Below are 21,414 nucleotides of genomic sequence, written 5' to 3'. Positions count from 1 at the left end.
ATATAGTGATTCAACACTTCCATACAACACCTACTGCTCATCATAGCAAGTGCATTCCTTAATCCCCATCACCTATTTTCCCCATCCGTCCACCCACTTCCCCTCTGTTACCTATCAATTTTCTCTCTATAGTTAAAAGTCTGTTTCTTGGTTTGCCTTTCTCTTTTTTTCCCTTTGCTCATTTGTTTTATTTCTTAAACTCCACATGTGAGTGAAATCATATGATATTTGTCTTTCTCTGAATTTTTTGACTTAACATAAATAATACTGTAGCTCCATCCATGTCATTGCAAAGAGGTATCTGGACTTTTATGTTTACTGCAGCATTATTAACAATGGCAAAGATATTGAAACAACCTAAATGTCCATGGATGGTTGAATGAATAAAGAGGATATCACACACACACATACACACACATCAACATACATGCACGTATACACACATATACATATATATATATACACACACAGTTTAATATTATTGAGTCATAAATAGAGGAAATTATCCCATTTGTGACAACAAGAAGAAACTTTAGGACATCGTGCTAAAAGAAATAAATTAGACAAAGAGAAATAATGTGTGATTTCACTTATATGTGGAATTAAAAAAAATATTGAATCAGAGTATATAATGGTAATTTCCAGCAGTGGAGGGGTAGAGAATATGGAAGGAGGTGGTCAAAGTGTACAAACTTCTAATTATAAGATATATAAATTCTGGCAATCTAGTGCACAGAACTTTATGTGAATGTGATATCTGTGAATGATAATTAACATTGTATACTTTAATGTTGCTAAGAGAGTAGATTTTAAATGTTCTCAGCACACACACATACACAAAGGTAACTCCATGATTTGAGGAATGTGTTATGGAACCATACTGTAGTAAGTAGTTCACAATATAGACATACGTCAAATCATCATATTGTATACCTTAAATTTACACAATATTATATGTCAATTGTACTTCAGTAAAGCTGGTAAAAATAAAAAAGATACTCAATATCAACTTCAATTTAGGTTGGTGTTCTGATCTTGATAGCTTGATTGAAAGACTACTTAATGAAACAGATAAGTATTTTTTATGTTTGTGTGAGTTTTTTTTACGGGGGTTTATAATAAAATTTTAGTAAAAATAAAGGTTACTGATTAGAATGTAAAATTTTAATATTTTTATTATAAATAGAGATTAAAGATTCATATTCCTGGAAGTGTTATTCAAATCATACACCTATAGTCTTTGGAGGCACGTCCTCCAACTTTCTTACCACTAGGAAACATTTGAAAATTCTAAGTTAGGAACAAAATTCTTGGTTGTATATTAACCATGTCATGAACTCATCATATCATCAGTTTTATGTAAATCTCTTAACTTCTCTGATCCTACTCTCATAATTTGTCAATTTAGGAAAGTTAATTAAATTATTACTAAAATGCTTCACATGTTATCTAAAGAATTGAGAATCCTCAGAAGACAATGTAATGAAAACACTAATAATGAAAATATCAATGAGTATACCATATTTCTTCTGGAATTGTGTATCTTTCAGAAAAATTTTAGTTGATAAGTGAACAACTTAACTTTTTACATTTTCTTTTTTTTTTTTTTAAAGATTTTATTTATTTATTTGAGAGAGAGAGAAAGATAGGAAGAGAGAACATAAGCAGTGGAGAGAGGAAGAAGCAGATTCCCCACTGAGCAGGGAGCCCAGTGTTCAGGCTGGATTCCAGGACCTTGGAATCATGACCTGAGCCTAAGGCAGACACTTAAACGGCTGAGTCACCCAGGTGCCCCACATTTTACATTTTCAAATCGGTGTAAATGGATTTACATTTCCCCATCTAAACGTTTCCACTAAACTTTAGTTCTGGCTAAATGATGTTAAGTTACCTGTACACCTGTCTGCATTTAGAAAGATTGGCATCCTTTTCATGCCCAAGGTTTTCTTGTGCCTTATGTTAATAGCAAAACAAATATGATAGTTTGCTTATATCATATGATGACATATACATAGACAATTAATTGAGTTCTTACTCCTAAGGTACCAGCTTTTACTTTGAATCAGTTATTTGCCTTCTTAAAATTCATGCTATTCATCCTAATTATTTGTAAGTTAAGCCTGTCAGTTATTCTCCACCATTTCCAATGCACAACCGGGGACATCTGAGAAATTTAATCATTCTCAGTGCTTACATTTGGTCAAAGTATATCAAAAAGTATTTCAGGATCATTCACAAAATCATTTCAAAATAAGGTCTGGTCTAATTTTTTTTTCACTTATCCCTTTATTGTTTCTGTCATGCACAGCCATGTGTGATAAGCAATTACAGAAGATCCTTTATGAAATTGCATTATGTTTTGCTATGTTCTATGTTCTATGTAACCTAAGGCATTTATCTTTACAGCATTGAATCAATTAAAAGAATGTGGAATAATAGAAAGATAATAAGAACAAGTAACTCAATTTGACATTTAACTCTTAAGGATTGATTCTCAAGGTTATATCAAATATAAAGTTGTGGGGTTTTTTTTTAATCCTTTTCATCTTTGTATTTAGAAGTCTAAGAGAACAAACAGCAGAGAATACAGAACATATTTCACTTTAGCTGTGAGTAACTTCCATTGTGAATTAAGAATTCATTCAAAACACATCTGGTTTAAGGATTTCCTTTATCAGTAAAAATGACAACTCTAACCTTATCAGAGGTGAAGACATAGTGATTGTACTTTTTAGAGATATACAGATTCTTAGATTTCATATAATTACAAAAGGTTTCAAATGTAGAGGAAAAAGTAAGCCTTGTAGTTATTGAAATAATGAAAAATTCCACCTACATAGGAATACCAGGGGTTGTCCCTTCTCTCTCCAGTTTTCACTCAGCTTGGTTTTGGTATTTCTGAACACTCTGGAATTAAAAGTGCAAAGTGAAGAGAGATAAAGAGGGGCAACAAAGTTCTTACTTGACTACTACTGCCAAAAACTTAACACTAAGTTTCTTAGACCTGGCTAATATCTAAAGATTCCTTTCTCTCAAAGGGGACTTTTATGGTGGGTCAGTTAACTTTTTCTGTGAGCAAACTATCACAATACTTAGTAACTAAAACAGCAGCTATTTATTATTTCTCAGTCGTCCATTGGTCAGCAGTGTACTTCTGCTGTTTGGGCCAGGCTGGTTTTATCTTGATTTAGTTGACTTATATGTCAAAAAATGTCTAACTTGGGGCTAGATGGTCTCACAAAGGCTTCGTCATATATTTGGAGGTGGTATTACTGTTATGAGAGACAGAAAGTTTAGGTCATAGTCTCATCTTTTAAGAGGATATCATGCCGTCTTCACATGACAAGGTACAAAGAACAGTAAAAGAGAGGGTGATCTCTGATGTATGAGTACTTTTCAAATTGCTGCTTGTGGCATTGTTGCTTATATCCCATTGACAGAAATAAATTATATGATAAAACACAAAGTCAGCATGGGAAGGCATAGGGTGTGGTTTCAAGGACGAATGTCAGATCCTCATCAATAATTTATCATGTATGCACCCTTCAGAGATTCAATCCCTTGTGATCTGTCATGTATTTTTACCTTATTGCTGCTGTGTCTTGCTGCCTATTACTTATTTGGTAGCCCCCCCAAACCCACTGATACCCAAGGCTTCTCTTTACAGAGGTTTCCAGTATATGGAAAGTCTTCTTGGACATTATTCAAGAAAATGTTGACCACCTCTCTTATCAACATGGCTGAGCTGATCTCTGGGAAACATTCATATTCTTTGTCCAGAAAAACTCTGGAAAGTAAAGACTGAGCCCAAGTCAGTTCCCTCTGATTTGCTTCCACATTTGAAAGACCTAGCCATCCCACTCCTCCCCTTTCAGATTTACTAGCAGGAGTCCAACAGTATCCACTGTATCACCCCAACTTTAGGAAATTCATATCAACTCTTACACACTTCTGTTGAAGCTAGTCTCATCAAGCTTGAGATAGAGGTCAGGCATCTGTTAATTACCCTTTATGTGTGGGAATGGTTAGACCCATAGTTCATCAACAGTTATCTCCAAAATATAGCTTTCAAATCTTTATTGATCACCAACAATGTGATTCTTCAAGAGCCTGGATGTAGGTGAGGAATTAAGAATTGTGTATCCAGATTTTTTTCCCTTTGAAATATTCATCTTAGTCTGACATCTCAGTTTAGAGTTTCATAAATATCATACCTGTGGTCTTCAGGCTCCTCAATTATGATTGCCAAATTAGCATCTTTTTGTATGTGGTAAATGACAAAATTTGTGATAGGCAGTTGCCCTACAAGTGAAAAGGATGTTAAAGTAAATCATAATAAAAATGTACTTAATTTTATACATACTGATTTAAACTCATTGTCATGAGCTAGGTAGATCATCTTAAAGACCACCTGTTAATTACAGCATTAGCTCTTCTACTGAGACCTACGTTAATTAAGAATCTGATGATTGCACCTTTATTTAAATAAATGGTAAAACTGTTGAAAACTAGAGAGCCAGTAACAAAGTGCAAGTCCCTCCATAAAAGAATTTCCTACTGATGAAAATAGTCATTCATAATGTATTCATTAAGCATTCTAGGTTATTAGTATAGCAGATACTTAAAAGGCAAATATCACATGAGAACTCTAAAGGAATGAATTACATGAAGTAATTTACATAATACCTGGGATCTGACACATGGTAAACATACAACAAATGTTAGCTATTTCTATTATTATGATAACAACAAATAATAATGTTTCCGAAAATACTTAAGTTAACAATTGTTAGTATTATAAATTTCTCATGTGTTCTCTCATCTACCCATCTGTCCTCTGAACTCTCTATCACACCAAATACTCAAACAGCATTTACTATATAGACTTTGACAATTCATTAATTTTCTTGAAATAATTGAAAAATGTATTTCTCTAGTATGTACTATCCTGAGTATAGGATAAACGTTCAGGATAATAGTCAACTATTTCTATCTTTAAGTTTGCACAAAGTTGCTGCTCCTCTCTGAGAAATACTAGAATCCTGTCAACTCCCACACATATGCTGCTATCTGAAAATTACTCTCTACGATCTCTTCTATCATCCTTGAATGTTGAGAATTTAGGTCCTGTTCTTCCAGAGACAGGAATTGAACAGACTTCTTCTCTACCTGGACCATCTTATCTATCCTAGGGTAGCCTTCCCAGATTTCTTTCTTCCCTTCACCTTTTGGAGAAACCCTTTCTGGGGAGCTCAGAACTCCAAGGCAAGTCATTCATGTAGCCTAAGCATGGGCCTCTTATGATTCTTTTGTATTTGTCCCTGACTTAACACTCACCCAAAAAGTGATTTTGTTCTGTCCCTCAGTTTCATCTTCTCACAGCAGACAGTGGTTCCCAGACCTCTCCAAATACCAGTCTCCTCTTTTTTTTTTTTTAAATTTAATATTTTATTTATTTATTTGAGAGAAAGAGACAATGAGATATGGTGAGGGGCAGAGGGAGCAGGATAAGAAGACTCCCCACTGAGCAAGGAGCCCAAAGTGGGGATCTATCCCAGGACCCTGGGATCATGACCTGGGCAGAAGACAGATACTTAACTGACTGAGCCACCCAGGGTCATCTCAATCTCCTCTTTATTCATGTCTCCTTCAAGAAGTTGCTGTGATATGTCTCTTTTTATTTCTCCTTCCTTCTCCACATAGAAAGTAGTTAGCTACCTTGACTCATTTTTCTTAGGAGTCTATAAACATTTAATATATTTATTTTTTTTCTAGTGGACTCCCTGTTCCTTTTCTTTGTTTTTATTATGGTATTATATGTTGGGGACCTAGCACTCATGTATCATTTATTTTAATAAAATTCAGTCTAGTCTCTCAAACTAGAATGTGGATCAGACCTAGTCTTGCTTACTACTTGTATTAGTCTGCTCAGACTGCTATAACATAATGCTATAGACTGAGTGACTTACACAACAGAAAAATATTTTCTCATAGTTTGGAAGTTGGGAAATTAAAGACCAAGGTTTTAGTTGATTCAGTTCCTGGTGATTGCTCTCTTCCTGGTAGATAGCTGCCTCCTTCCTGTGTCTTCACAGAATAAAGAGAGAGAGAGAACTTTCTGGTGTCTCCTCTTAATAAGGACATTAATTCTTTTGGATCAGGCTACCATCCTTCTGACCTTAAGTGCTTCTTTATTCTAAATAGTTACATAGGGGGTTAAGGCTTCAATACCCAGATTTTTGGAGGACACGGTGTAGGCCATAGCATCACTGAAGCCCAGGACCTAAACAGTGTAGAACATAGTAGGCTCTTGATAATTATTTATTGAATTAAAATATAAACGAATGACTGGAATCTTTCTTTGCTTAAGTGCCTTTGTACTACAATATTATAAATCAGTTTTCTATCAAAATGATTAACCTGTTAGTCCTCCTAAAGAGCCTTTCTATATATATATAACATTTCTGTTATGAAAATGTCCATTTTATTCTTCACTTCACAGAATAGTACAAATATTCTAGTTCATGGTCAACCAATTTATAACATTTATTGAGTTCCTATGCTATAAAAGTATATGGGGTTCAGACACACCTTACTCTTCTCCAAAGTGAGTTTTTTCTCAATCTAAAAAAGCACAGAATAGTTTAAACCATGGTAGAAAGAAAACAATACCAAAAGGGAAATACAAAAATAAACTTTGATAATGTCTAAGAGGTTATCATAAATAACTTTTAGCAGGGGACAGAATCAGGGAAAGTGTCATAGGAGGTTAGTTTGTTTTGACAGAGGTTACTGTAAGAGAGAAATTTAGGTAGATGTAAAAATCAGAGACAGGAATGTCAAGTGGTCCAGTTTCAGAGTGAAAGAAGTCTGGGAGTGCTTAAAATCCTATTAGTTTTTTCCTTAAACACACCAGACATGTTCTTACATGTTTATTTAACACTCTTCATTGAATTTGAATTTGAATCACTATAATCTTAGTTTTCTCTAAATTTTCTAACCCTTATGTTTCATGCAAAAGGGACACTCAATAGTTTTTCTTGAAAATATTCTAAAGTTAAAAAATAGTTAAGTTTCCTCAATTCTGAAATCAAATATTAGAAGTATATCAGTAATGATTGGGACTTTGTAGGAGATAGAGGAGTAGTGGGGGGAAGTAAGTGATCAGAGAGCTGTGGCCTCGAGCCACTTCTAGGCCACTATTCTCTCAGTGAGAATGCAGAAGGCAGCCATGTGAATGCTCCTCCTGCAATCAACTCCTTTCATTCACAGGTGTGAGACTTGGCTCCCCAAGAATCCAAATTCAGTTATTTTCTGGACTCATCTCTTTTCTGTGGGTAGTTCCCATGATGTAGATATATTTATTAGGTGACTATTGTGTTAGGTGGTCTGGTTATAAGGATATATGACATGTGATTTTAGCACTCAAGGAATTTATATCTTAGTGAAAACATAGTTACACATCTAGTTTGAATAAACTAAGGTAAGTATAATGAAAAAGTAAAGGACACATGAAGACATTTACCACATGCTGGTTTGAAGCATGACTAGGAAAAGAAAATTGATCAAAGGAGACTTCTTGGAAAAAATTAGTCCTGCAACTCGAAATAAGACCACAAGGTTAAATAAGAGTTAGCGAAGTAAAGGTGACAAGTACCAGCATTACAGACAAAATAGCCTACTTAGAGAGTATTTTTTCCCTTTTATTCACTAATGTATTCTAAGTACTGAAAATTGGGTCTTACATAGTAGGCATGATATAAATGTATGTTAAATGAATAGATAGGTAGCCTTCCAGAGACTAGAAATGAACAGAGTAGAGAAATATTAGCATTTTATTTTTTTAAGATTTTATTTATTTATTTATGAGAGATACAGAGAGGGAGAGAGAGGCAGAGACACAGGCAGAGGGAGAAGCAGACTCCATGCAGGGAGCCTGATGTGGGATTTGATCCTGGGACTCAAGGATCATGCCCTGAGCCAAAGGCAGGTGCCCAACCACTGAGCCACCAGGGGTCCCAATATCAGCATTTTAACTGGTTAGTACCAGTGGAATGTTGGGAGTGAAATGAGTCGTTGGAGAGCTTTAGGACAGTTGCCTCGGAGCAGCGGCAGGATTATGAGAAGGGGAATGGCATGGTGAGATTTATTTTATAATAAATCTCTCCAGTGTAGATGAGAAGGATGGACCGGGAAGAGCAAAGGACAAGGTAGCAGGACCAGGTGGGAGGCCACTACAAGGGCACACGTCAGAGGTGATAAGGATTTCCATTGGAGCATAGAGAGGGAGAGGAGCTCACAGGTGAATCTTTATAAGGCTGCAAAATCCTTATAGTGCTGGAAGTTCAAGCTCCCTTGCTGACATGGCATCTCAGGATTGCTTGTGTGTTTCCTGGGAGGTAAAAACAATTCAGTATCAGAGTGGCCAAAATGTAGCAACGTAATTTTATCTAGAAATTATAAGCTCACAGGGAAGGGAAAGAAAATTTGGACTCATTACTGAAAAGAAGAGCTTCTGAATAAATAAATAAAAAAAAAAAAAAGAGGAAAGCAGACATTTCACAAGCAAATATTGAAATGGCTATTAGCCCATTTAAAAAAAATGTAAAAGTATTCAATATCATTAGTTATCTGTGAAAAGTAAATTAAAACCATGTTGAGATACTACCACATACTGGACAAAAATGGCTAAAATAAATAATAAATGTCACTAAACACTAACTTAGCAGCTGGAACTCACATAGATTGGTTTTTGGTGTGCAAAGTAGAATGGCCACTTGAAAAAGCATTTGGCAATTTTTTATAACATCCTTCTTATAAAGTCAAACATACACTTACCCCATGGCCAGCAATTCTGCCTTCAGACATTTATCTGAGAGAAATAAAAACATATCTCGACAAGTCTTGTACAAGAAAGTTCACTATAGCTTTATTCATAATTGTCCAAAATGGAGACAACTACCAGTGCTTCTCAATAAGAAAATGTATAAGCAAAATTGAGATAACATTCTACTTTGGAACATTATTCGGTGAAGATCCTGATAGATGCAACAACATGAGTGTGAGGAATCTGGCTTTAGGCCAAAATCCTATGTGTGATCTTTCAGGCCAGAATGCTAGAAATTATAAGGCTTTGCTTAGCTTAACAGGCCTCAAGGGGGAGGTAGGATCGGGGAGGACTGTCCTCCCTACACCAGACTTGGTGAACAGCCGTTTTGAGGGAATTGCAGTTAAGGACTCAGGTACCCCTGGGCCAGCCATGCCCAGTATAACTGTATTCCTGGTCCAGGTGCCTCCATTCAGAGCTTCATTATGGGGGCCTTGATTGAGATATTCTTCTCCATTAGTGCTCTACCTTTCTACTTCAAGCTTTCCTTTTTCCTCCCATTGGACCATGATCCATAAAGAGGCAGAAGATTTTTGTTCAGAGTTCCTTGGCGGTGGAAAATGGAAAATGAAATACTAGGAAGTTGAGACTGCTTTTTGCCTCTTGTTTTCATTGTCACAATACATGAACAAATGTTTGATTGTTACTTTCAACTTGGTTCATTGTCCTAATTGATCACCTTGATAACCTGATTGGTCAACTGGGTGGATCTCATAGACATTATGCTGGAATAAAAGAAGCTGACCACAAGTGAGTGCATACTGCATGATTTCATTTACATGAAGCTTAAGAATAGGAAAAACTAATTCATGGCGAAACCAATAAGAAAAGTAGGTTCCTGTAGCTATGGCGGAAGGGGAGATTGTAGTGAATTATTGTAATGGGAAATGGGGTAACTCTCTCTAAAGGGTTGGAACCATTCCATATTGTGGTGAGACATTTGTTAACATTCATTGAATTGTAAAAATAAGATCTGTGCATATTACCATACCTAATTTTACCTCCAAATTTATAAATAAAATAGAACAAAAATACAAGTTTGGTGGCCATTACCAATTAATGTGATTATTGTGATTATAACCAATATTTTGAAATCTGCAAAACCAAACTTCTAAGTCAAATTCAATGACATTAAATGAATTGAATCTTACACATGTGTGTTCCAAAATCCTATAAATGAGAAACAAGAAGAGTTTTCTTCTGGTTTTAGTTGTAATTATAATCACCTTTGTTTATGCAAAGTTTATTATTTTCAAATTACTCACCAAGGATCTGATTAAAAATAGTGTGCAGGCTTGTCATTCTTTAGTTCAGTAATGTGTTCCTCAAAGACAAAAATGCTTATTTATGCACCCAAGTTAATTAAATTCAGTAAACTTATTCATTAAACCTCCTTCGATAATGCACCTTTCAGTTGTGCTACTGGGATTAAAGAAATCTAAAGAAAATATAGAAGGAAGAAAAATAAAATTAAAATAAAATGAATACCACTCAAATGTACACATGTAGCTACTGGGGTAGAAATCGTGCACAAACATCAGAGAGAAGAAAAATATCCCCATCTCAGGAAACTATTTCCTACTACACATTTGTTCCCAGCTTTCAATATATGTTCCATTTGCTGGGTCCTAAGGATCCTTAATTTCTTAAGACATTTCTAGTGGGTTTTACAAGTTTTGTATGCAAGGCAGATGAAACAGAAGAAATTTCACAAAAGGGAATTTGGACTGAGAATTAATTAAGAATATAAAATCCATTGTCTGTTGTAAAATGTAGGTAAACCTGTGGCTAAAACATTATGTTGTTATAATATATGCCAGTTGTTACTACCATATTAATTCTTAGATTGAAGACAAAATGCAGTCAAACCATTTTAGTCTCAAAACAGGTACAAAATTAATAAACCTGAACATAGATACAGAAATAGTAAAAGCAATAATAACAAGAGCAGATGTAGATGAGCGATGGAGATAGGAGAATGTGCAGATGTGAAAACAGAAGTGAGTATAGGTATAGGTTTAAGTGTCAAAACTTAGCTGGAGATATTAAAGGGGTAAGAAATGGAGAGTAATAAGAATCACGATGAGTAAGGCAATAAATAGTTTTCTGGAAACCTGCAGTAAGGATTAAATTTACCACCAACTCTCTTAGATACTAATGATATAAAGCTTAAAAATTTCATTATTTTTAAAACAAAACAAAACAAAACTATGTCCGTTATTCAAGAGTAATTTTTTATTTCTATTTTTTTTTTAAACTGATTTCCAGGAGAGTTCTATCATGTGGTGCTTTAAATCACGAACAGAGTCACATAATTGACAGTGTCTTAAACAGCAGTTTTTCGGCATTGGTCCTTAAAGGCCTGGCCTAGTTAATGAGCCCCTCTATGGTTAAGTCAACAACCAGATGTCTGCAGGACAGTGAAAAAATTGTGATGTTATATATAGCCTTACAGGGCTAAGGGTGAAAGCAAAGGGTTGATAAGCAGGGTTCTCTAGATGTGGGCAACTGAAGTTCCAAGGACTCAATTATCAGCTATAAAACATGCTTTAAATGCTTGAGCATATATATATATATGCTGTATATATATATACAGACACACACACACATATTTCTGTATGCTAGGAATCCATGTATAGTGAAATTATAAATATGAAGCTTAAACTCAGAAATGCAAAGAAAAGAATGATATTGTATTTTTAATAACTGCTTCTCAGGTCGTGAACCATTTTCTCTGGGTCCTTCAATACTTGGAGATCCTCCCCTATCACTTTTGACTGATGTGGCTTCTTCTGGTGCTGGAGATCCCACTGAAGGCTGCCTATAGCTTCAAGTTGGCCTCTGGTTGTCTGTCTTGAAGCCATAGACCACAGAATCCTTCCCCAACCTCCCTGATCCCATACATAAGCCTACATGTCCATTTAGAGGTAACACTGAAAGAGGAGTTCCCATTTAGCATCAAAAGCTCCAGTTTAAGTTCCCCATGGGGCAGATGGAAAATTCTGGATTCCTATTATTCATATTCCGACAAGAGGAACCTTAAAAGTAGAAACTCAGGTTCTCCCTCTCTGCCTCCTCACCACAGCACTGCCATCACTGTGCTGGACACTGCTTTACATGTGGTGATAGCCTGTCCCTGAGCAGCATTATTGAATTGCCTCCTCAGAGATCCCCGTGGGGTGTGAGAAGCCAACATTCCACTTTTGATTTCCATGACCCAGTCTAGCATTCCTTGTCCATTAGAGTATCACCCCTTGAAAAGAGATTATAGTGTCCACGTTACAGAACACATGCCTGTCTTCTCTCCAGTATCTCAACCAGTAGGTTCTTCTTGCTCAAGGGGCGTTCATCCTTTCCTCTTTCCTGGGGCTTTACTATCAGTATGATTTCCCAAACTGATTGAAAAGGAAGAAGAAAAAAAGAAAAAAAAAAAGGAAGAAGAATAAAAAGCATACTTGTTTATTCAATAGTTTCAAAATCTTATCTTAATTATACCTGATTAATTTCCCAACTTAGTCTCCATATGTAGTGCTGCCTCTGACATGACAGTTTGGATACTCTAAAATTTTAGATGACACCTATAGAGCAATCTTACATTTTTCCTGGCTTCAGGGAGAAAACACACAAGTGCATTTTCTAGATAAGTGAATCATACCCCTGGATATCACTGCTTGAAATTATTTAATCATTTTAACACATATTTCTGAAATAAACACTATCTCATCTTTTCCTCATAAATAGCTTATTAAACATAATCTAGTTGGTTTTTCTAGAAATTGTTATTAAAATAAGCAGCTGCATAGCAATACAGTGTGCTAATATCCCCCAGAAACCCTTGAAAAGGTATGTAAGGCTTTTGTTAATGGCTGTGTATGCCTTTGGGTATGTTTGGCTTTAAGCCTCTCTTTGCAATTTTGTCTTGATATTGTCAATGTCACTGTCAATGAAATACTTTCTACTTGATAGTAAGCAGCAAAGGCTGGATTCAGAACCTTTGCTCCTTAATTAAAAATCATGTGTTTTTCTAATTATAACATGTTATCTATGAAAACTATATGTCTCAAGACCATAAGAGCCCTAAAATTATCTGATTCTAGAATCAAGATGCGGTAAGTACTGATCTATATTGTATGTCTGTTCTTGTGCCAATACAATGTTGTCTTAATTACATTTACTTTCTAGTAAGTCTTGAAAGTGAGAGGTGTCTTCCAAATTTGTCCTTCCTTTCTAAGATTATTTTGGCTATTCCTGATCCATATAAATTTTAAGTCAAATTGTCAGTTTCTGGGAAAAAAAAAAAAGCCAGCTTGAAAGTTGGTAAGGATTATGTTGAGTATAGGACTTTGTCAGTAGGTGTGTGTATGGTAATAATTGTTATGTATTTCTGAAGGACTATCCCCTTTTATCATTATGAAATGACCTCCCTTGTATCTAAAAAAGATATTTGCCTGGAAGTCTATCTTTGTATATAGTTGTAGCCACTCCAACTCTGTTTTGCATGATATTGATATATATTTTTCTGTCCTTTTATTTTCAACCTATTTGTGTATTTATGTCTAAAGTATGTGTTTTATAGACATCATTGAGTTTCTTCACTTTTAAAATGAATTCTGAAAAAAAATAAAATGAAGTCTGCAAAACTTCATTTTGATTAAGTTTACTGTAAAAACTAATAATGTAGGATTAATATTTGCCATATTCTATTTGATTTCTGTATGTCTTATGTTCTCATTACCTTCTTCTATTACTGCCTTCTTTTGTGTTAAATATTTACTAGTAAATTAAATATTCCTAGTTAATATTTTCTATTTAAAATTCCTTCATGTTTTACAACCTATTTGAATTATTTGTCTTCCTTTTTTTTTCTTTTATTGGTTGCCCTGGGGATTAAATTAATAGTTGTTATGGACCGTATTTATATCTTGCCCCAATCTCATATGTTGAAGTCCTGTTCCCCCAACATGATGGTATTTGGAGGTTGGTATTTGGGAGGTAATTAGCTTTAGATTAGGTCATAAGAGTAGGGCTCCCATAATGAGATTAGTGTCCTTATAAGAAAAACAAGAGAGACCAGAGCTTATTCCTTTTGGGTGTGCATGTAGAAGAGATCATGTAAGCAAGCTGTTAGCCATCTACTAGCCAAGATGAAAGACTTCAGACTAAAACCTGTTGTGCCAGCACCTTAATCTTGACTTCTCAACCTCTAGAACTGTGAAAAATAAATGTCTGTTGTTTAAGCAGCCCAACTGTTTAAGCAATACTGATACCCTGTGGTATTTTTGGGGCAGCCTGATAAGAAGTAAGACAACATCTTAACCTAGAATGATCTAGTTTGGGTTAATACCAATTTAATTTCAATAATACATAAAAACTATTTTCCAATATAGCTCTCTGGTCCCTCGACCTTCTTTGTGCTAGTACTGTCATCCAAATTACATCCTTATACATTACAAATCCATCAAAATTGTTTAATAATTGTTTCTTTTTGAATTTGCCTTTTAAATCATATAGACAAAGAAAAGAATCATAAATAAAAATGTATTCAGTGTCTTTTATATTTAACATTGTAGTTACCAAAAAAAAAAAAAAAAAAAAGCATTGTAGTTACCTTTATTGCTACTCTTTATTGTATGTATGTGTCTGTGTGTCTGTGTAGATCTGAATTTCTGTGTATTTTCATATCATTTTAACCTAGGGACTCCTTTTAGTATTTCTTGTAGGGCATGTCTTCTAGTGACAATTTACTTCAGCCTTTGTTTGACTGGAAATGTCTTAATTTCTCCTTCATATTTATGGATAGTTTTGTGGCATATCAAATTCTTATTTGACCTTTTTATTTCAGCACTTTAGTTCTCTTATTCTACCACCTTCTGGCCACTATGGTTTCTGGTTAAGTCATTTGTTAATCTTATGAAGGATCCCTTCTATGTGATGAGTCTTTTTTCCTTGTTGTTTTCAAGATTCACTCTTCATAATTTGGCTTTCAAATTATGAAATTTGACTATGATGTGTTTGGCTGTAGCATTTATGCTACTTGGAGTTTGTTGTGTTTCTTGGATGTGCAGATTACTGTTTTTTCATCAGATGTAGGAAGCTTTTGGCTATCATTTCTTCAAATACTCTTCTACCCCTTTGTCATATTCTTCTTCTAAAAATCCTGTCATTCAGATGTCAGTAGCTTGATGGTATCCTGTAGGTCTCTGAAGATCTGTTCATGTCTCTTCTTTTTTCTTTCTGTTTCTCAGCATAGATAATCCTGATTCTTCTCTCTGATTTGCTGATTCTTTCTTCTGCCCATTCAGATATACTGCTGAGTCTCTCAAGTGTTTGTTTTCATTTCAATTATTGATATTTTCAATTGCAGAATATCTATTTGGTTGTATTTTAATAATTTCTATACCTTTATTGGTATTTTCCATTTGGAGAGACATCAGTCTCACCATTTCCTTTAAAATTTATTAGTTTCCTTTAGTTCTTTGAAAAATATTTGTAATAGCTGACTTAAGTCTTTGTGTAGTACACAGTGCATCTGGGCTTCTACGGGGATAGTTTTCATTAACTCTTTCCCCCTCACCCCGGTGCCGGTCATGCTTTCCTGTTTGCTTGCACATTTCATTTTTGTTGTTGTTGAAAATTAGACATTTTAAATAATATAAAGTAGTTATTCTGGAAATGAAATTACCTTTCCCCCTGCACAGGGTTCTTTGTCATTGCTGCTATTCTTGTTTATTGATGTAATTGCTTTCCTAAACAAACTCTATAAAGTCTGAATTCTTGTTGTGTGTAGCCACTGAAGTCTGTGTTCAGTTAGATTAGGAGTCAGCCTATGATTAAACCAAGATTTCCTTAAATGCACTGAATCATAAGATTTCTATGTTTCACTAAGGACTTTATGGGTATGTTGTTGATACACAATTGCCACACTCTGCAATGTGTACCTTTGCCTCTTGAGTGTGCAGGACTTCAGGATTAGCCAGTGGTAGAAGACAGTCTTCTTAGTCCTCCCCTTGGATGCACACACTCGTGCACATGAGAATGTCCTAGAAACGTGCCCGATCTCGTCTGATCTCGGAAGCTAAGCAGGGTCGGGCCTGGTTAGTACTTGGATGGGAGAATGTCCTAGATCCCCAGGAATGTGTCATAGACTTTCAAAGCCACAGAAGATATTCCACTTCACGGATGTTCCTTTTAAGTTTTTGCAAAGTTTCTTGATTGTCCAACTGGTGCTATTTCCTCCTTGGGAAACCCCAATATTAAACCGTTGCTGCTGATTTTATACATTATTTAAATTTTTTTAACAAAACACTGGGGATAGGGCTTTTCTCACTGAGTGGTCTCTGAGTCCAGTCAAATCAAGACAAGCCTTTGGAGTAGGCCTTCTCCAGAGTGCTAATACATAGGTCATGTAGTAATATTTCTCTAGTGATAAGAGCTTCTGAGGAGCTTTGAACCCTCTGTTTACTGCCAGACTACTCATTTTCAAAGCTTGCTTGGCTGTGTGATTGATGGTTTTCAAGTCTACCTTAGATCTGGGAAAGGAGGATGGGAAAGAACAAATAAAAATGCCACAATAACTTCCTATTCTTCCCAAGTCAGTTATTTTCCTTGAGAAAATACTCCTAAGATTACAGCAATCCTTTGGTGAATTCCAGGGTTCAGAAAACTTGATATTGACCATTTTTGACAGTGTTCTCATTCTTCTTGCAAGAGAGTAGGTTTTTGGATATTCTCACTATACTCTTCCCAAAAGTAAAACGGATTTTAACAGAAAAGAAGGTAAATATATCTGAGGTGTAAAATTGACATTAAAATTTTCAAAGTAAAAAAATAATAATAAATAAAAAAAATTAAAATAAAATTTTCAAAGTAAAAAAAATGTGTACTGGTAGAGGTTGAATATAATCTACAAATCATGAAGTAGCCTTGGGGAGATCAATTAGTGGTTTGAAGTGACAGAAAAATTCTTTAAAACTGCATTGGATAGGAAACTATTGACAGTTGGTGTATTCTAGTAATGTTGCACACTTATTCTCTATTTTATTTATTTTCCTCAAAACTCTATGTTTATAGTGGATCAAACATAGAAAGATGAAGTAATTTTTTTCTAAGAGAAAATGAATACAGGCCTAGGTTAATCTTTCAGCTTTAATACAACTGATAATAATACAACACCATAGAGGGCCCTATGGTTTTGAGATAGTGATATAGAAAAATCAAGTATATCATTTTTCAGGATTGTTAATTGTCTGACCTATAATACTGATTCACTGTTTAAATTTTTCTATTGAAATTTTTATGTAATGAATCTCTGGATGCCTCAGAAGAGATGAATGAATATTTTTTCTAAAAAAAGAAAAATCAAAACTATTTGAAATTGTCCTTGTATATAAAAACCTTTTAGTAATGAAGTACTGTCTTTAGCCATCAAATACACTAGTCGTCTCGCGTGACCCTGATCACTTGCCCTGCCACTGTTCAATTAACCTGTCATCCAACATTCCAACAAAGGACACAGAGCATTACACATCATAAATGGCTCTCAAGTGAGCTCACTCAGCTGTGGTAAATACATTATGAGGGCCTCCTACAGAAGAGAAACTCATAAAAATACTCTACTATCCCTTTGTGTTTGGTTAAATCCTTCTCAATAATCCAATTCACCATTCTTCTCAGCTCCCTGCAATCCCTCTCAGTCAGAACAAGTGACCATACCAAAAGAATATTGGACACTGGTATGCCATATTCCCATCACAATTACTGTCTTATTCCGGGGAAGTGTGTAAATGGCAATAAGTTAACAACTATGCTGATTATGTATCTGCCTCTTCTATAGAGTGCTTGTTCTCAAATTTGTTTTTTCGCTATGACTAGCAGAGATCTTACACGTAACTTTCTAACTATAAATTCTGTCCATTTTCCTACTCTGCATTAAGTCTGTTTGACTAGATGATTTTTTTTAAACCTCAGATAATGTCAGCACTTTGTTTCTTTTTAATTTGAGATTTCAACTCAACTTACAGAAGTGAAAGGAGTGGGTGCAAGGTTAATTGTGATAGCAGCACATTAAAACAAATCTTTTAACTTTACCTTGCTGATTTAGGGGTATTCAAGATCGTCTCCTCATTGGGAGCTGTCTAGGTAATATATTTAAAAAGTTGTCTTTTTTTTTTTTTTAAGTTTGAGGAGCTACTTTCTGCTTCATTGTTTTGCTTATGTAAATATAATTAATTCATTAACTCTTGCCAGAAAGCAATGTGACTGGTATTAAGTGATTTTTCTACATGGGATTTCACAGACCATTTTTTACTTTCCAATTAAGAGCCAATTTGCTGCTAATCATAGAGCCATCTGTGTGAAACTCAGTGTCCTTCAATGTAAATAATGAGGAGTTTGGATCTCATATGAGAAGGAGTAATGCAGCCCATCCCTCCCCCTGAGAAGGAAGTCTAGGAATCCGACAAATATGGAATTTGAATCCTGGGTTAACATTTACTATCTATATGTCCTTTACTGAATGCTTTACCTTCCTGAGCCTCAGTTTCCTCATCTGAAACATAGGGTTGATGGTATTCTTTATCTCATAGGTTCCTTTAGAATAAAAGAGATAATGTATATAAAATTCCTGTAGCCTGGTAAAGTATGTAGTGCATAATAGGCACATATGTTTTAAAACATATATATATTTCCACTTCTTTTTTTAAGATTTATTTTATAGAGTAAGCAGTGGCGGGGGGGGGGGAGAAAGAGAGAAAGTCTTAGGCAGATCCTGCACTGAGTGTGGGCCTCCATGGGCAGGGGGTGGGTACGGGTAGGGGGGTGGCATTCAACATCAGGACCCTGAGATCATGGTCTGAGCCAAAACCAAGAGTCTGACACTTAACTCACTGGGCCACTCAGGTGCCCCTGTGTGTTTCCACTTCTTAAGACTCTCCTCTGTCTCATTCTCCCTATGCTGTACATGCTCTCTCAGGATCTCTCTCACAGTCTCACACACTCTCACACACACTCAAACATGCAGCGTGAAGCAAATAGAATATGCTCTATTGGGACAAATAAATACATCTTCTTTACCTGAAATAAGGTTATACTTTATTAATCTCAGCATTTCTAGAAAGCCTATTGTCAAAAGAGTGTACAAAACAAAATAGAGTGACTAATTAGTTGCTTTCAGATGGTTTTTGAGAAGACATTCAATTCTCTGTGATTTTGATTTTGTTTCTTTATCCATTACATTTATTATTCTTGCACACATTGTCTAATTGTAAGAGTACTAGAGAGTGTTAATTTATGAACTAAAGGCACTTACATTTAGTTAACTCTTAAATAAACCATGAGGAAACTCCACTAAGGCAGAACTAGGAAGGCCTGATGGTGAAATAAAAGTTTTGTTTCTCTTGTTGTTATTGTTTTAATATTATATATTTCCTGCTGACTACAACTTATATTAGTTTTTATAGTGTCACTCAAAAGTTACCTCTCTCTGACAGTAGCTCTGAAAAAATTTATGGGGATCACTATTTACACCTGCATTAGACTAAAACCATCAAGGACACAGAGTTTGCACACAGTAGACTCTCAGTAAATATTTATTGAAATGCTTATTAATGAATGAATGAATGTTAAAAATGTGTCTGTGACATCAATTTCTCAATAAAATGTCCAAAGCAATACTTCACCTAGAATGGAAATTTCACATACCATCCAAAGATTATTAAGATTTAATAGAGGTCAGTCACAAGTTACTTAATATATCAAAAATAAATTGCAGTTTAATTAAAAGTTTAAAAATAAGCAGGATTACAAAAGATGATTTTTTATCTAACAGAAAATCCTACTATAATTTCATTCTTTAAATCAAGAAACTCAAAAAAAAAAAAACTCAAAAAAAAAAAAATAAATAAATAAATAAATAAATAAATCAAGAAACTCAGAGTTAAGTGCTTTTGAAACTTTAATACCCAAACAAGTTACTTGGAGATCTTTTAATATGTAGATTATGATGTAATAGGTCTCTGATGGGGCCAGAATTCTTCATTTTGAACCAGCTTCCAGATACATTAGTTCTGCTGATCTGGGACCACATGTTGTGTAGCAAGTACCATCTCATAGAAAGTTCAGTATAACTGGAGAGGAGGATCAAGTAAGCCCAAGATTAAGCAGGGAGGAGAGAAAGACCTATCTGTATTAAGGGATGCTGAACAAGATGAGGTCTAGAATAGTGCTGGAGTCAGTACTAATGCTGTTAGGTGAAGTGGACCAAAGCAGGAACAATTGCGGCTCCAGAAAACTAGTTACAAGCTGGGGACTCAGAAATACTAGGAAGCAAGAAAACTTACTGTACTATGAAGATAGAAGATGAACAACTGGTCCTAGGGAATATAGTTCCCTTCAGGATCAACTGAATGAAACAATATTATTATGAATTATTATTATTATTATTATTTGCTTTAATCTGGAGATTATCTGGTTTAAATGGATTCAACTCCAAAATCAAAGTTGTGCATGTATGTGTGTGCTTTTTTCTTTCTTTCTTTTTTTTTTTTTTTTTAGTTTTTTGTCTTTAAAGAATCTTGTTCAATGATGAATGGTTTTCTCTCCAATATCAGAATCTATCTTCAAATATTCCTAAGCTTCTCATTAGTTGTGTTCATTTATTCATCCATTGTACATCTAATGACAGCCACCACACCACCCTAAATGTTTTTGCATATTCAATATTTTTAGCTAGACTGTCAGCATCATGTGTCAAGAGTCAGGGTTTTTTTTTATTTCTTTGTTTCATTTAGCACCTGCCACACATATTTTTTCCAAATATTTTTAGTTTAAATTTTACTTTAAATACATAGATTTTTAAAAGTTGAATCTAAAACTTATCAAATCAACCTTATGATATTTGATGTGTACTACTAATCAAAGACTTGGAAAAACAAAGGCAATATGTATATTTCAAAACCAATAAATTGCAGGCTATTTTATTTTTCACTTATATATTCTGTGCTTGTTTCTTCTACCATTTCATTATTTCTTTTCACTCAGAGAATAAGAAAAAAAAACAAGTGGTATATTGAGAATTATTGCTCATAGAATAAGTAGAGGCAGTAGAAGACAAAAAGATGAAGATTCAAGTAAGTAGAGGTATCAATTAGGTCATAAGCCCCTAGATTGGGGTGTGGGGGTCATTGGAAATATTGTCTTAGAATGGTAGGGACTGAAGTCAACAGTACAGCATAGGAAGAAAATATGTGGTTTGGAAGCAAGAAAAGCAAATCTAAAATAACTGCACTTAGAATATCAGTGATTGAGAACAGTTTTCCAGAATTTAAAAGTAAAGGAAAAGGCCTGAGATGAGAGCTTAAAGGGAAAGAGAAGTTAGTTGCTTATAGATAGTTATAGATGGAAGAGGGATAGTAATTAATAATTTAAAATACCATCGGGATTGAGGAAAACTTGGACAAATGGAAAAGATAAAGGTAGAGACAAAAGCTGAAGAGAAAATGAAATATTTATACTATATTATGTATCCATTT

At 34.7% G+C, this 21,414-nt stretch overlaps 1 long non-coding RNA gene across 2 annotated transcripts in view; it reads left to right on the top strand.

Annotated features, from left to right (window-relative positions):
* The first annotated feature begins 17,492 nt into the window (after positions 1-17,492).
* Positions 17,493-21,414, top strand: part of LOC119872250 — a 181,027-nt gene continuing 177,105 nt past the window's right edge. The window contains exons 1-2 of one of the 2 annotated variants that reach the window (XR_005361074.1): positions 17,493-17,619; positions 17,988-18,025. This is a non-coding gene — a long non-coding RNA (uncharacterized LOC119872250). The remainder of the gene's footprint in view (positions 17,620-17,987; positions 18,026-21,414) is intronic. The other variant, XR_005361075.1, reaches the window with a different exon arrangement.

Source organism: Canis lupus, chromosome 6 (assembly GCF_011100685.1).
Source record: "Canis lupus familiaris isolate Mischka breed German Shepherd chromosome 6, alternate assembly UU_Cfam_GSD_1.0, whole genome shotgun sequence".
Taxonomy (NCBI): domain Eukaryota; kingdom Metazoa; phylum Chordata; class Mammalia; order Carnivora; family Canidae; genus Canis; species Canis lupus.
This window is presented reverse-complemented; position numbering and strand designations above follow the sequence as displayed.